The 14,379-nt window shown below is 35.0% G+C and overlaps 1 protein-coding gene across 1 annotated transcript in view; it reads left to right on the forward strand.

The window, feature by feature from the left end:
* LOC129777239 (uncharacterized) overlaps positions 1 to 14,379 on the forward strand; it is a 105,992-nt gene that overhangs the window by 65,099 nt on the left and 26,514 nt on the right. The window lies entirely within an intron of this gene.

Below are 14,379 nucleotides of genomic sequence, written 5' to 3' on the forward strand. Positions count from 1 at the left end.
TAATATTTTTATTAATATGCATAATTCCTATTATTATTTGATTGGCAGAAGAATTGAAATTTAAATCTAAAGGTGGACGCTTGTGGATAGCTGAACTATGTTGAATTTGCGTTGAATTTTTTTATTTTCCATCCAAATACAATTTCATTTTTTTTTAAATAATTAAAGTATGTTGCCTATTCATGTTTCAATTTCTTGTAAAAATGTAAAAATTTAAACAAAATGTACACGGTAATCACGATTTTTGTTTTGTTATTTCCCATGTTTTTTTTACGATCCCTGTTTGAAAAGTGGAAACAAGCGGTTTCTATAGGCTTTCGTTGCAGGTCCAGTCTATCACGTTGAGAAAGAAAAAAAAAGCCCGTAATATCCTTCCCTAGAAATCATACACCTTTGTGACTATTTCTAGATTCCACTTTTCGGAAGGTTTTCAGTACCAGTACCTAATGTAATTGCCTTATAATGATATTGCTTGTCCGGAGCCCGTGAATCAACCCGTTGTTTCGCGTGGTTGTTTTCCTCGTATTGCTTCACGTTGCAAGAATGCTCCTGATCGACCATACAATCATATTACGGGAACTGAATCCAGAAATTTTCATTTCTTCTTCTTTCTTTGTTTATAAGAGGCTTTAAACTTTGCAGTTCATTCGCCTCTAACATTTTCATTTGAAGTTCCTTGACTTGACGGCTTCGAATTCTTGTTTAGCGGTTGCTCTATAAGTTTTATTCCGCTAAAATATCGATTTTTAGGATAGAGGAAAGAATAAAACAATAAACTTATATCTTTCTGTGAAAATCAAAACAAACTTCTTGAATTTAACGTAATCGGGAGTTCTTTTAGAATAGAGAACATCAACTCAAAACGCGCTCAGACTGGGTAAGGACACTGAGTCAATCTAGAGAACATTACTACACAGAGCCTGGTTGGCAGGTGAAGATAATCATGCTAAACCTGGAGTGATCAATTGAGTGTTAAAATATTTTTTCATTGTATTCTAACGGGCGTGCTTTTTGAATTTATGTAAAATCATCGACAAAATCTATCTGGTTTATAAATCGGGCGGATTTTTTGTTAAAAAGGCATTCTTTTGAAACTTGAAACATACTGATACTATATTCAAAGTATGCTTCACGATACTTCAGGCAATACACGGATTTCACACAGTAAAATGGTCCAGGAAGTGCATTTAGTGGGAATTAGCATCTAGAGACAGTTATTCTCTAAACAAAAACTGTCTTCGACAAAGTTGTTACGTATGATAAAGCGCTTATTTTGATGTTGTCGAAAATAGGGTTACCAAAATGAAGTAAAAAATCTTACTTTCTTATTTTTATAGGTAAAGGTAGATATGGTTCGACAATGTGTTAGCCTCAGTTATTTTAAGCAAATTTGTAGAACAAAGTTTTTTTCTATCTCTTGAAATAACCGATATAGCGCTTTTTTTCCAAAATGCGTTAGGGTCATCATGCAAACTGTCTTCAGAAGACTTTTAAAGCTTACTAAGACAAACATTTTGCGAGGCAGAATTTGTCAATATTGTAACTCTTCTCAAAGTTATTGATATTTCTTCCCAAAAAATTGTCATTCTTTTTGGGGCAAACATAAAAAATGTTCGTTGACGGCATTTCAAAGAGCATACTTGACTCTACATAATGTGGGATTTCCAAAACTATGATATTTTTTGTTTTTGCGTAAACTAAAATTGATATCATGAGTTTTTAGGTGGAAAAGCATCAATAAATATAAGTAGGATTAATATATTCACAAGTTCTGCATCGCAAAATAGTTGTATTAATAAACTCTAAAAGTCGTCCCAAGACAATTTTGATGTAGGATTTGAAATACAGTTAGATAAAAAAAACCCCGATCTTTCATGGTCACCCTAATGAAACTTGGAATAAAAAGCGCTATCCTCCATCCATATATACAAAAATGGATTTCTGTCTGTCTGTCTGTCTGATTCTTATGGACTCGGAAACTACTGAACCGATCGACATGAAAATTGGTAAGTAGGGGTTTTAAGGGCCGGGGATTATTTTCATGATAGTTTGAGGCTGCCATACAAATGAAACACAAATTTCTACATTACTCGAGAATTAGTCAAGCGAATGCAACCAAATTAGGCATCTGGAAGTTTTAGGATGCAATAAATGTTTCTATGGTGGTTCGACACTCCTCCCCCCTCTCTTAGGGTGGGCTGTCATACTAATGAAAAACAAATTTCTGCATAACTCGAAAACTAATCAAGCAAATGGAGCCAAATTTGGCATGTGAAGATTTTAGGGAGCACCAAACGTTTCTATGGTGAATAGACACTCTTCCCTCCCTCTCTAAGGAGATAAGAGGGGAGGGGTCTATATATCTGATATTATAATGATAAGTATTGGTAGAAGTACTAAGATTTTTTTAGTGAAAGGTAAATTCAATGGGGTCGACTAGAAGATCAATCAATGAACAGTTCTGCTTTTGGACTCATGAACTTGCGCTTAGTAAGAAAAGGTGAATGTTTGAAGGTATTACAAACAAAATAACAATAACAAAAACAAATTTTGGGCGGGACGAAGTTTGTCGGGTCAGCTAGTATCGGATATTTCAAGAGATAGAATAAAACTTTGTTCTACAAAGCTGCTTAAAATAATTGAGGCTACAACATTATCGAACTATATATGCCTCTATAAAGATAAGAAAGTTAGATTTTTCATTTCCTTGAAAATTTTGGTAACCCTATTTTGATGACATGAAAATGTAACAAATTTGTCGAAGACAGTTTTTGTCTAGAGAATAAAGATCTTCCATAAAGTTGTATTCTATTTAAGTTATGTTAGGGTCACCATGAAAAAACTGGTTTTTTGATCTAACTTTTATATTTCAACCTCTACGCATCACCGAAAATTTCCCAACGAGAATGATTTGCTAGTCCCAAGCGTCATTCGGTGTGTTGTTTGTGCAATTTGGTTGGTTCAGGTCAATCACGGAGAGCAACTACGAATTGTACAGTCTACCTAAGCTCAAGCTAACTTTTATATTTCAACCTCTACATCAATTCAAAAATTGTCTTAGGACGACTTTTAGAAATGATCATGACCAACATTTTGCGATACAGAACATGTCAATATCTCAATACTACTCAAAGTTATTGATGGATTTTCACCCAAAACCCCATGATTTAAATTTCAGTTCAAAAAATAACATAATTTTGGGAATCCCACATTATGTAGAGTCAAGTATGCTCTCTCAAATGCCGTCAACGAACATTTTTTTATGTTTGCCTCAAAAAGAATGACAAGTGAATGAAGAGAGCATATTTTTTGGGAAGAAATATCAATAACTTTGAATAGAGTTGAGATATTTACAAGTTCTACATCGCAAAATGTTCGTCTTAGTAATCTCTCAAAATCTTCTGAAGACAGTTTGCATGTAAAATTTGCAATATAAAAGTATATAAATAATATAAAAGAGCAAAAAACGAAAAAAAAGCGCTGTCGGTTATTTCAAGAGATAGAAAAAAAAACTTTGTACTAAAAAGTTTTCTTTAATAACTGGGGCTAACATAATAACATTGTAGAACTATGTTTACCTCTATCTATAAAGATAAGAAAGTTAAAATCTTTATTTCATCGTAAATGATGGTTACCCTATTTTTGACAACATAAAAATAAGCGCTCTATCATATACAAGAACTTTGTCGCAGACAGTTTTTGTCTAGAGAATAACTGTCGACCGCTAGATGCTAATTTCCACTTAAATGCACCTCCTGGACCATTGTGCACTGCTAGAAATCAACAACAGCAATGTCAGAGGAATGTGACAAGTGAGGTCGAACCTATCAATTCGCCATTTCTAGATAATTCTTGACAGATCCATAAATATATGATCTGGCAATTCTCGGTTTAAACTATTCATACATTTGATACAGACATGTAAATGGCAGATATACGAACAGCGCAATTGAATTTTCGCAAAAATTTTTGTCAACGAATTAAGAAGAGATTTTCGTCAACCACGAGATAAATTTCTAAGTTCGACGTCCAGCCATGACGAAATTCGTCTGAACGTTAAACCTCATTAATTGTTACTGACAACTGAGCGGGTTACTGGCAAAGAAAGATTAAAGTTTTTTTTCCAGACGATCAAATCAGATGGAAGCCATGAAACGACCTACTTCTGCGATACAAGTCCAGATGAACTAAACATGCATCTTGCCCTCATTGTTTGTATTATAGAAACTTTAAACCTTGCAGTTCATTCGCCTCTAATGCATTTTAGTAAATGTTTCATGGATTATCATACCAAGTGAAACCACAAATTCTGTTTATTTGTAAAATCATATTCATGGTCAATATAAACTATTCACAGACTGTAATGTATGTGTAGTGCATATCAAGCAAATCTTAGAGAAATTCCGAGCATTTATTAATAGATCACAAAGTTGTTTACATCAATTGATTGGATATATTTGACGTAGGACTACGTCTCTCTTTCTGTACCGAGGTGTAAGTTCAAAGTTTCGGGAACGAAAGCGTGACGCTTGGAGTGCAAGGTTTTGAACGCTAATAACTCTGCACCCAACCGGAGAACTATTCGCACTCATTCAACTAAGTGTTCCGTGATGCAATCCATAAGCATCAATTTCTATTCTACTTCCGCATGGAGTTGTCATGAACAATCTCGTGTATTATTCTTACGGAAACAAATGAATCATGTATGGAATATCTTCAGTTCGTTCTACAAAGCCACTCAAACCCATCGGTTCATTTCAGGACCACCAACAAGTTCAAAAGAGTTGAATTTTATGTGATTAATAATTCCATACCTATACTCATCCACCCACAAACTAACAACAAAAAGTCAGCAATCTTTCAAAATATTCATTCATTCATTCATTCATTCATTGAGAATCGATTCAGAAGCAATTTCAAATAAATGATTACTGAACCAGCGGTAGTCCTACGTCTACCTTGCGTTTACATCACATATTTAACTCGCTTCTAGTTTCTCTTGAAATAAACAAGAGATAATTTTGAAATGTCAATCATTATCAAAACGCGCTGAACCCCACGTTATGATTGGCCGCGGAAGCGGAATACAATTTGAATACAAGCGAAACATTGAGTCGTAAGCCCCACCCTTTGTGACTCTCATGCTCTCGTGCAGTCATTGTTCATATATTTCGCTGCAGTGCTGCGAAACGATCGATCGTTTTCCAATCGGAAGTGGGTAACACTATCAACCAAAAACCAGAACTCGATAGGCAACAAGAGATCTGATAGAAAAGCAGAAACAACCACAGCAGCAACAATGATCTAAAACTCTCCTTTCAAATCAATCGTCCAGCTTGCGACCGGACGACAGCGGCGGCTCGATGAAAAAAATTCTAAGGGGTTGTATCTAGGACACGACCGCGTTTTTGGCGAAGCCTGAATTGCAATAGTTTCTCATTGTCCGTACGGACAATACGTTCGTTGTACAACGAACGCTCCATTTGATTCGTGTATCACGTATATGTCAGCATCGTTGAGTTCTTCTACAACAAATTACTGATTAAGAGAATCGTCGAAAGCTTTCAGCGCTTTTCGATTATTTGGTTCCGTCCTCACTTTACGATTGAACTGCGCTGCCAACTCACCCCAGACTTTCTCCTTCCACACATACATCGATCACAAAATATAAACACTAGGGGGCCAATGAATGTATGGGAAAAAATCAACCCTAAAATTTTTCAATTTCAAACGCTTATTGCTCAGTCATTTCATGATGGATTGTTGAAATTTTTGCGTCAATCGATTTCGGCACTCCATAACAATTTTTTATATTAAAGAAAATAATATATGTCATGAAACTAACTATCGAACAATTGAAAAATCTCAACCCCCATCCTAACGGAAATACCCACTTATGATTGGTCGAAATTGACGACACATGCGGCGGGTCCCTAACAGAGACATCAAAATCAAGCTACCTGGAGAAAATCGGCATTGCAAATACATGAAAGTAGGGGGAACTTTTGTTCCCACCGACATGTGTTCCCTAACAGAGACATCGAAACCAAGGTGCCCGGGGGAAATCAGCACTGGAAATATATGCAAGCTGGGGGCATTTTTACTCTGCAAATTAGGTGTATGATACGATTAATTATAGCAAATAAAATTTAAACTTGAAACTTTGATGTTGGTTGCTTCGTGAAATTTCATATCAATGACCGATCGTGGATTATGAAAAATTTAGCACAAGTGTAAGTGTAAAATTGTATACGGTAGCAGTTGTGTTAAAAATGACTTGATAAATGAAACGATTTCTTTCAATTTTCACAAATAAAACCAAGCTGTGTTCCCGCTCGAGAACGGGTCGTTTGGTTTAAGCTGTCTGTTTTGTTGTATTCATTTTCACCCAAGGAAAGTTTATACGGCGAGAAAAATTGGAAAGTAAACAAATATTACAAAAAGTGATGGCTCTACATATGCTACATATGTTGTTAGTCCAATTTAAATTCGCATTGGGTTGAATAAACACTCAGAAAGTAAAAATTATAAAAGAAAATTACCTTTTCCATTTCCAATAAGTTTTCTCTATATTAAAGTAACATGTTTTTACTGATGAGAAAAATTGATAATTGTGTTCTGTATTGGTAATTATCTTATATTACATTGGTGAATTTTTTTTCTTTATTTCATCCATACATAACACAGGAGGCATCTCTTCTAGAATAACAGAGGGCGATTTTCATCATATCTCGTTCCACCTCTGTATCTTTTATCTGATACGCACCATCCAACGACTGTTCACCATCCTTCTTTCATCATCACTCGGAAAACACTGGTGGTGAACAAACAATACCCAACAACCAAACAAAACGGCCCTTTTCAAGGCCACCTAATCATTATCAAAGAGTTTAACAATGTAATTCTTCAATCATATTCAAAACTAACGGAATCCTACGTCAACTATGCGGTCGTGTCTGAGACACAACCCTCTTGTGACTTTTGAAAATCGAAAAATCACCCAAGGGGAGGGTAAAAGAAATCGGGGTTTTCTAAAACAAATTTTTAATGCCAAATGTCTTAAAATGGCATGAAACGTCGAGATCTAGTGTCATCTCGGAAAAAAAATTGTTGTCAAAAATCAGCACTTTGGGACTTAGTTTTTTTTCGGCATGTGAAACTAAAAGTATGGTTTTGGGTGCCAATAAAAATAGTTATCTCGATTTTTCATTCGGAACTTGCTACGAAATGTTGATTTGCACGATAATATACCCTATGCAAAATATTAGCTCATTCGGACTTCATTTACTGGTGTAGCAGACGTTAAAATTTGAGTTTTTTGAAAACCGCAAAATCACCGCAAATCGGGGTTAATTCCCTTGGGTGATTTATCGATTTTCAAAAAACTCAAACTTTGACCGCTTTGCGCCACTCTGCCTTAAGACCGATTGAGCAGATATTTGGCATAGGGTGTTTTTTTGAGGTGGTGAACATTTTTCATGAGGTAACTTTTTGAAATTAGAGATGATCATTTTCTTTGGCACCCTAATAAACACCTCCTAATATTCTGCATGAAGTGGGATCGAACCCCAGAATATTCAACACTAAGGTTTTCCTAAGGTTGTATCTAAATATCCCCACTGTATGTAGGGATTACATTATCGTACCAAAATTTCAATAACCGGTTTTTCGGTAGTGAAAATTTCATTACCGGTAAAACCGGCAAATTACCGGTAAACAAATACTTCAAAATAAAACCATTATCTTGAAGAAACGGTTTTTTATTGATAATGTTTGTTTTACAAAAAGATGGTTAAAGTAATACTTAAGGACACAGAGAATGTTAATTTTGTCGTCTTCTAATCTATATCGGATCTCATTAACAAAGTTTCCAGAAGAGGAAAACGCCCGTTCAGAGTCCAGTACCAATGTCATGTATTTGTTACGGCTAGTCCGAGGGTTTTCATCAATCCGTTTATAGTCGTTCAGTTTGCGCTGGATGTTGTTACCTTTGTTTGTTGCAATTGTCGTTCAAATTGTTCCTTGATGCTCAACTGTTCTGCAGGTTCCCATCGCCCAGTGGATTTTTTTTCCTCATGTTGTCCTTCTACAGAATAAATATCATCATCATCAAATTTGATCAAGTCAGGATCAATTTCAAATGCCTGCTTGATCAATGCATTCCGTGAGGTTTGATAGAAGACATCAAAGTCATCATTAACTGTGTCACGACCTCGAGCAAAATCATTATTCATACATGGTAATAATCTGCATATACGGAACGTCTTTCTGCAATCCTACCAATCAGGGCTTCAAGCAGCTGCTTCTAAATTTTTGATGATTGCTCTGACAGTGGTTTTCAGATTTTTTTTATGGCGGAGCACTTTTTATGGCAAACTTATTTGACGGAGCATCTGCTTTTTTGACGTAGGACTACGTCTTTCATTTCTATACCGGGGTGTAAAATCAAAGTTTCGAAAACGAAAGCGTTACGCCGGAGACCGAGATATTGAGCGTTAATAGCTCTTAAACAACTGAACGAAATGGTATGATAAACACTTCATTCGAAAGATAAAATGTCTACGCGTTCTATACTTGTCACTTTCTGATCCAAAAACTTGTTTCAATAGCCTTAAAATTGCTTTCAAAACAGGCTATTGAAATCACCAATCGGTATATAAGCGAGCGCCGCTCGGAAATCCACTCAGTTAAAATTGAACAGCGATTGGAGCATGTTGTCGCTGTTGGGTGAAGCTCTTCGTTTATCATGAAAGCGCGGATGAACGGTGTCACCAAGAGCCTGTTTGTGCACCTAAGGCCAGAAGGAAATCCATCAGGAGGATAGTGATGCCACAAACGGTTCCCCGGGAAGATCTCGAAGCAGCCGCTACACACACATACACGCGCGAAATTCTTTCCGTTTGGATGCCATTCAGCATCGAGAAAGATCCGGAAAATAATCTGCCAGTTCCTCTGGGAATTTAAAAATACATTCATGTGAAAGAGTTTATTTGAATGTTTTTTATCCATGTAACACTGTGAATATGTTTCAATCAAGTGCTATTAACAGATGGTTATCGAGTTAGCATTAACCACTGGTGGGCTTCCAGTATCGAGGAAAATGTGGAAATATCTAATCGTTACTGAAAATAATCTGTCAGTTCCTCTGGGAATTTAAAATTACATTCATGTGAAAGAGTTTATTTTAATGTTTTCTATCCATGTAACACTGTGACCAAATACATTTGGTTTTGTGATTTTTCAATCAATCGCAATAAACAGGATAGCTTCTGAAGATTATTCTTCCCATCAGTAGGATAATTCCGTATCCAATATTGGATGCATAAAACCTTGTTCCTCCAACGTAACGCTCTCGTTTTCGAAGTCCCCCAAATATTCATTCATTCAGAATGAATTCAGATTCAACTTCAAACAAATGATCTCTAAATCAACGATAGTCCTACGTGACCCTTGCAGTTATACCATAGATATAACCCACTTCCTTTTTTTTCTAATCAATAAAACAAATCCTATTTGCGTTGATATTACTCAATTGGCCACCACTCTATTTCGGTTACGCATCGCAGCTACACGACATCTGACCCGGAGTGGGCAAAATAATTCATCAAATGCGCAGTAAAATTAAATTAAGGAATGGTTTTTTTCAAGGTGGGTTTTCAAGTGGGAGCACTTGCTATAATTTCGCGGAGCACAAATTTCCCGCGGAGCACCATTTGAAAACCCCTGTTCTAGCACAAATTGCAATCTGACGTCAGCTTCATAAAGGTGCATTTCTTCCTCAATAGCAGTTTAACAGCGACCAGAACTGGTTCGAAGGCATCAACCAATTCCTTCATCGCTGTCAGTTGTTCATCGCTGAAACTTATCTTGTGTTTCGTTTTCAGATCGAGCAGCGATTCTTGAACTGAAGTTCGGAGGTCGTAGGATCGGCGGAACACTGCCAGTTGCGATTTTTCGATCTTATTTTGATTCTCGAGTCATATGTCCAAGCGGCATGAAACTAATATTATTTATGGTGTAAAAATGAAAATTACCAAAATGACCGGTTAATGATTGTAAAATTACCGGTATTTCGGTAATGGAAAATGACACGGTATTACCGGTGAAACCGGTAACGGTAAAACCGGTTAACAATCCCTAACTGTATGTATGCTGTTGGCACCTTTTTTTGTCGTAGCACACTTTGATACAGAGCGCTTCCTCTTCTTCGAGGGTGTGTAGTGAATGTGAACGAAATGGCACTGCCGTTTCGCAACATCTTCCATTCTTGTATCGAGTTGAGTGTTTATATGTGTGTGAACTCAACATTTAAATCATTTGAATTTGTATTTGAATCACAGTTGAAGGTCACTATAATACATAATGAAAAATTGGGGCGGAGGGTTTTCATGAATTCTTGTTATTTCAATCCAATTGAAAAAAAAGTAAAAAAAATCATTTTAAGTTAAACGGTTTAATGTACTAAAAGCTAGAAAATAATTGGGCAAGTAGCAGTTAATAGTTATCACATCCCTTCCTTCATTATTCTAGGGCCATGGTGAGACTAAATCAAATTCGTGGGCATATGATGAAACAACTAACTGTTGATAATGGAAATCTGTTTTTACACGATTTACACGATTTTATTTTAGTCTCATCATTGCCCTAGATTAATGAAGGAAGGGATGTGATAACTATTTACTGCTACTTGCCCAATTATTCTCTAGCTTTTCGTACATTAAACCGTTTGACTTAAAAAAAATTTTTTTCTTTTTTTATTTTCTAATTTTTCGTACATTATCTGTATGATCAGTATAATTCTCTACAATAAAACCATTCAACTTTTTTTATTTTTATTTCTTACCAATTTTCTTCGGAATATTTTGATGATGTTCTGTATTCTATTGATTTGATCATTTAATCCGATACCGATATTGAGGGAATAACACAAAAGTACATACACCTTTTGAATTTGTGTTCATAATGTAGTGTGTTCTCCATGTCAAGCCATCCAGCCATTTTTTAGCGGCGGCCGAATTGGCTTTTTCAAGATAATGGAATACACAGTATCATAATGACAGCAGAGATGAAGGTTTGTTCCAAATTTCAGATCAATAAATCAAAAGGAACGGGGTCAAAACACTAAACCTACCACGAGGGGTCAAATGACCCATTTTAAGCTTTTAGTCAAAAATTTCTTGAAAAATTACATTGTCACAACATAATTTGCCTACACTACTTTTCTCAAAACATACATCGAATGTATTTTTCAGTGTTTACTCCTCTCTTGTTATTTTTATAATCTGTCCTAACTACCGCAACGGGTCATTTGACCCTTGCAAACATTCATATGATATCAGAAAGATTTGTATATGTGGTTGTGATACAAAACCATTGCATTACACATTTTTGCTATTGCTTTTTATATTTTCTTGTATTTGTGAATGAATAGTGAATGATTAGGATTAATTGTATTGCTGACTATCCAAGCGAGCTAACAGTAACCATTCCAAGCTCAGCCATTCCATGCCAAACCGATATAGTGGTTCTCAGATTTTCGTCAAAAGTGGTAATTTTGTACTTCATCGCAAAACAGAAAACCCATATTTTTTAATTCTTTTTTTAGAGTGCCCATTTCCATTTTAAGTTGGTTATTTTTGTGAAAAAGTGGTCGAAAAACCACGTTTTCACCAAAATAACTTTTTTTCAAAAACTCATAATTTTTGAACTACTGAACCAATTTAGATGATCGACATATCAAATTGAAGCCAATAAACCAGCCTTTCATCAAAATATTGAACATGCAAAAACAGTGGATTTATCTTTAGTAATTATTGATTGTAGTCGTTTTTTATTATTTTCATGGCTTTGGACTAGAGGGTGCTATATTTTTTATATTTTTTCTTGAAAACTGAAGATTTTTTACATGACATATCTTGATATCAGAGATGCTTTTTTTCGTTTTTGAGATATTATTTTTCATAGTTAACCGGTGGTCCAAAAAATAATTTCTGCCCTTTTATCCAAAAATGAATTTTTGTAAAAAAAATCATAAAATTTTAACTACTGAACCGTTTTAGACATATTAAATTGAAGCCAATAAACTAAACTTCAAAAAAATATCACATTAGCTGAATTCTGGAATAGGTGAATTCTAGTCGCATAGGTCTAGTCTAGGTCTAGTCACATGAATATTGAACGAAGACTTGGAACATGTTAAATTTACAAAAATAATAACTCAAAAACGAAAAAAATTGCATCTTTGATATCGAGATATATCATGTAAAAAAATCTCAGCTTTTCAGAAAAAAAATAAAAAAATATAGCACCCTCTATCTTTAACCGAGAAAAGTATAAAAAACCATTTCAATTAATAATAACAGAAACAAAAATCCTAATTTTCCGCAAAAGAAATATTTTTTCAACGAAAACTAAATCATAAGCTTCAATTTGATATGTCGATCATCTGAATCGGTCCATTAGTTCAAATGTTATGAATTTTTGTAGTGGCAAAAATGATAAAAAATTGTTTTTTTGAACTATCGATCTACTTTGAAAATCATTACTCGAAAACGAAAAAAATAGCATCTCTGATATCAAGATATGTTATGTAAAAAATCCTCAGCTCTGAATAAAAAAATATAAAAAATATGGCGCCATCTAGTCCAAAGCCAAGAAAACAATAAAAAAACGACTACAATCAATAATTACGAAAACAAAATCAATTTTTTTCTAAGTTAAATATTTTTTTAATAAAAACTAGCCCATTGGCTACTATTTGATATATCGATCATCCAAATCGGTTTATTGGTTCAAAAGTTATGAATTTTGTTATTTTTGGGAAAAGTGAAAAAAAGTAATTTTTCGAACCACCCTAAAATGGAAATGGGCACCCTAATAAAAAAATAACAAAATATGGGTTTTCTGTTTTTCGATGAAGAACAAAATTACCACTTTTGACGAAAATCTGAAAACCACTATATGGGTTTGGCATGGAATGGCTGAGCTACAGTGCTATTTTGCGTGTCAAAAATTGTAATTTCATTATTTTACTAATGATTGTTATCTTAAAATGTCGAAATATACAGGAGAAATACGGTATGTCACTTCTCTCAACAAAAACCATATAAATCGACTAACTATTCATAAAGGGTCACCCGCTGTGGTAGGAATAGGTATACATAAAACATCGGTAGGTTTAGTGTTAATGTGGGACAACCCTACAGACATACAAACATACATACAAATAGGTCAAGTTGAATGAAACCGTTCAAAAAAGTAATACTATTTTGTTACAGCGGTCATCTTGAATTTGTGTTTTCCAAAATAGCTGTAATCTACTGGCCAAGCCCCTTCAATGATACCCCTTTATTGGGGTTGCCGTGGCAGCCATTTTGGGTTTGCATTTTTTTATGAATAACTGTGTTCTACTAGTCAAGCCCTTTCATTTGATACCCGTATTGATGGGGTTTGGGAAAACCCATATTGATGAGGTTGTGAGAAAATATGTAACCGCCATTTTGAAGCGGCCGCCATCTTGGATTTTTCAAATAATGAAATACGCAGTTTTATAATGGCTGCAGAGATAAAGGTGTGTTCCAAATTTCTGATCATTCGGTCAGCAGGAACGGGTTTAAATTTCTATTAATGTGGTAAAGCGCTACAGACAAACAAGTTACAAACATGCAAACCTACAAACATACAAATTACAGGGCAAGCTAAATAAAACCGTTTAAACGCTATATATATCGCCATTTTGTTGTGGCGGCCATTTTGGATTTGCATTCCTCATGTATAACTGTGTTCTACTAGTAAAGTCCTTCTATTTGATTCCCATATTGATGGGGTTTTGAGAAATTATGTGATCCGCCATTTTGTGGTGGCGGCCATTTTGGATTTGCATTTTTCATAAATAACTGTGTTCTACTTATCAAGCCCTTTCATTTGATACCCATATTGATGGGGTTTTGGAAAAGCTCATATTAATGGAGTTTTGAGAAAATATGTAATCCGCCATTTTGTAGCGACCGCCATCTTGGATTTTTTTAATAATGAAATACGCAGTTTTAGAGCGACTACCGAGATAAAGGTATGTTCCAAATTTCAGATCAATCGGTCAACAGGAAGGGAGCCAAATTTCTATTAATGTGGTAAATCGCTACAGCCAAACATGTTACAAACATACAAACATACAAATTACAGGGCAAGCCAAATAAAACTGATTGAAAAACAGTCGGCGCTTACATCAACCATATGCGTATTTGACCAGTAATGTACTTATAGAAAGTTTTCCTAAGCAATACGATATTAATTGTGTATCATTTTGCATGTAAAACTTGGAATAACGAATAACGATGGTAGACTCAATGATGTCACGCATGAGGCTACGAACCCGAAAAA

This window comes from Toxorhynchites rutilus, chromosome 3 (assembly GCF_029784135.1).
Source record: "Toxorhynchites rutilus septentrionalis strain SRP chromosome 3, ASM2978413v1, whole genome shotgun sequence".
Taxonomy (NCBI): domain Eukaryota; kingdom Metazoa; phylum Arthropoda; class Insecta; order Diptera; family Culicidae; genus Toxorhynchites; species Toxorhynchites rutilus.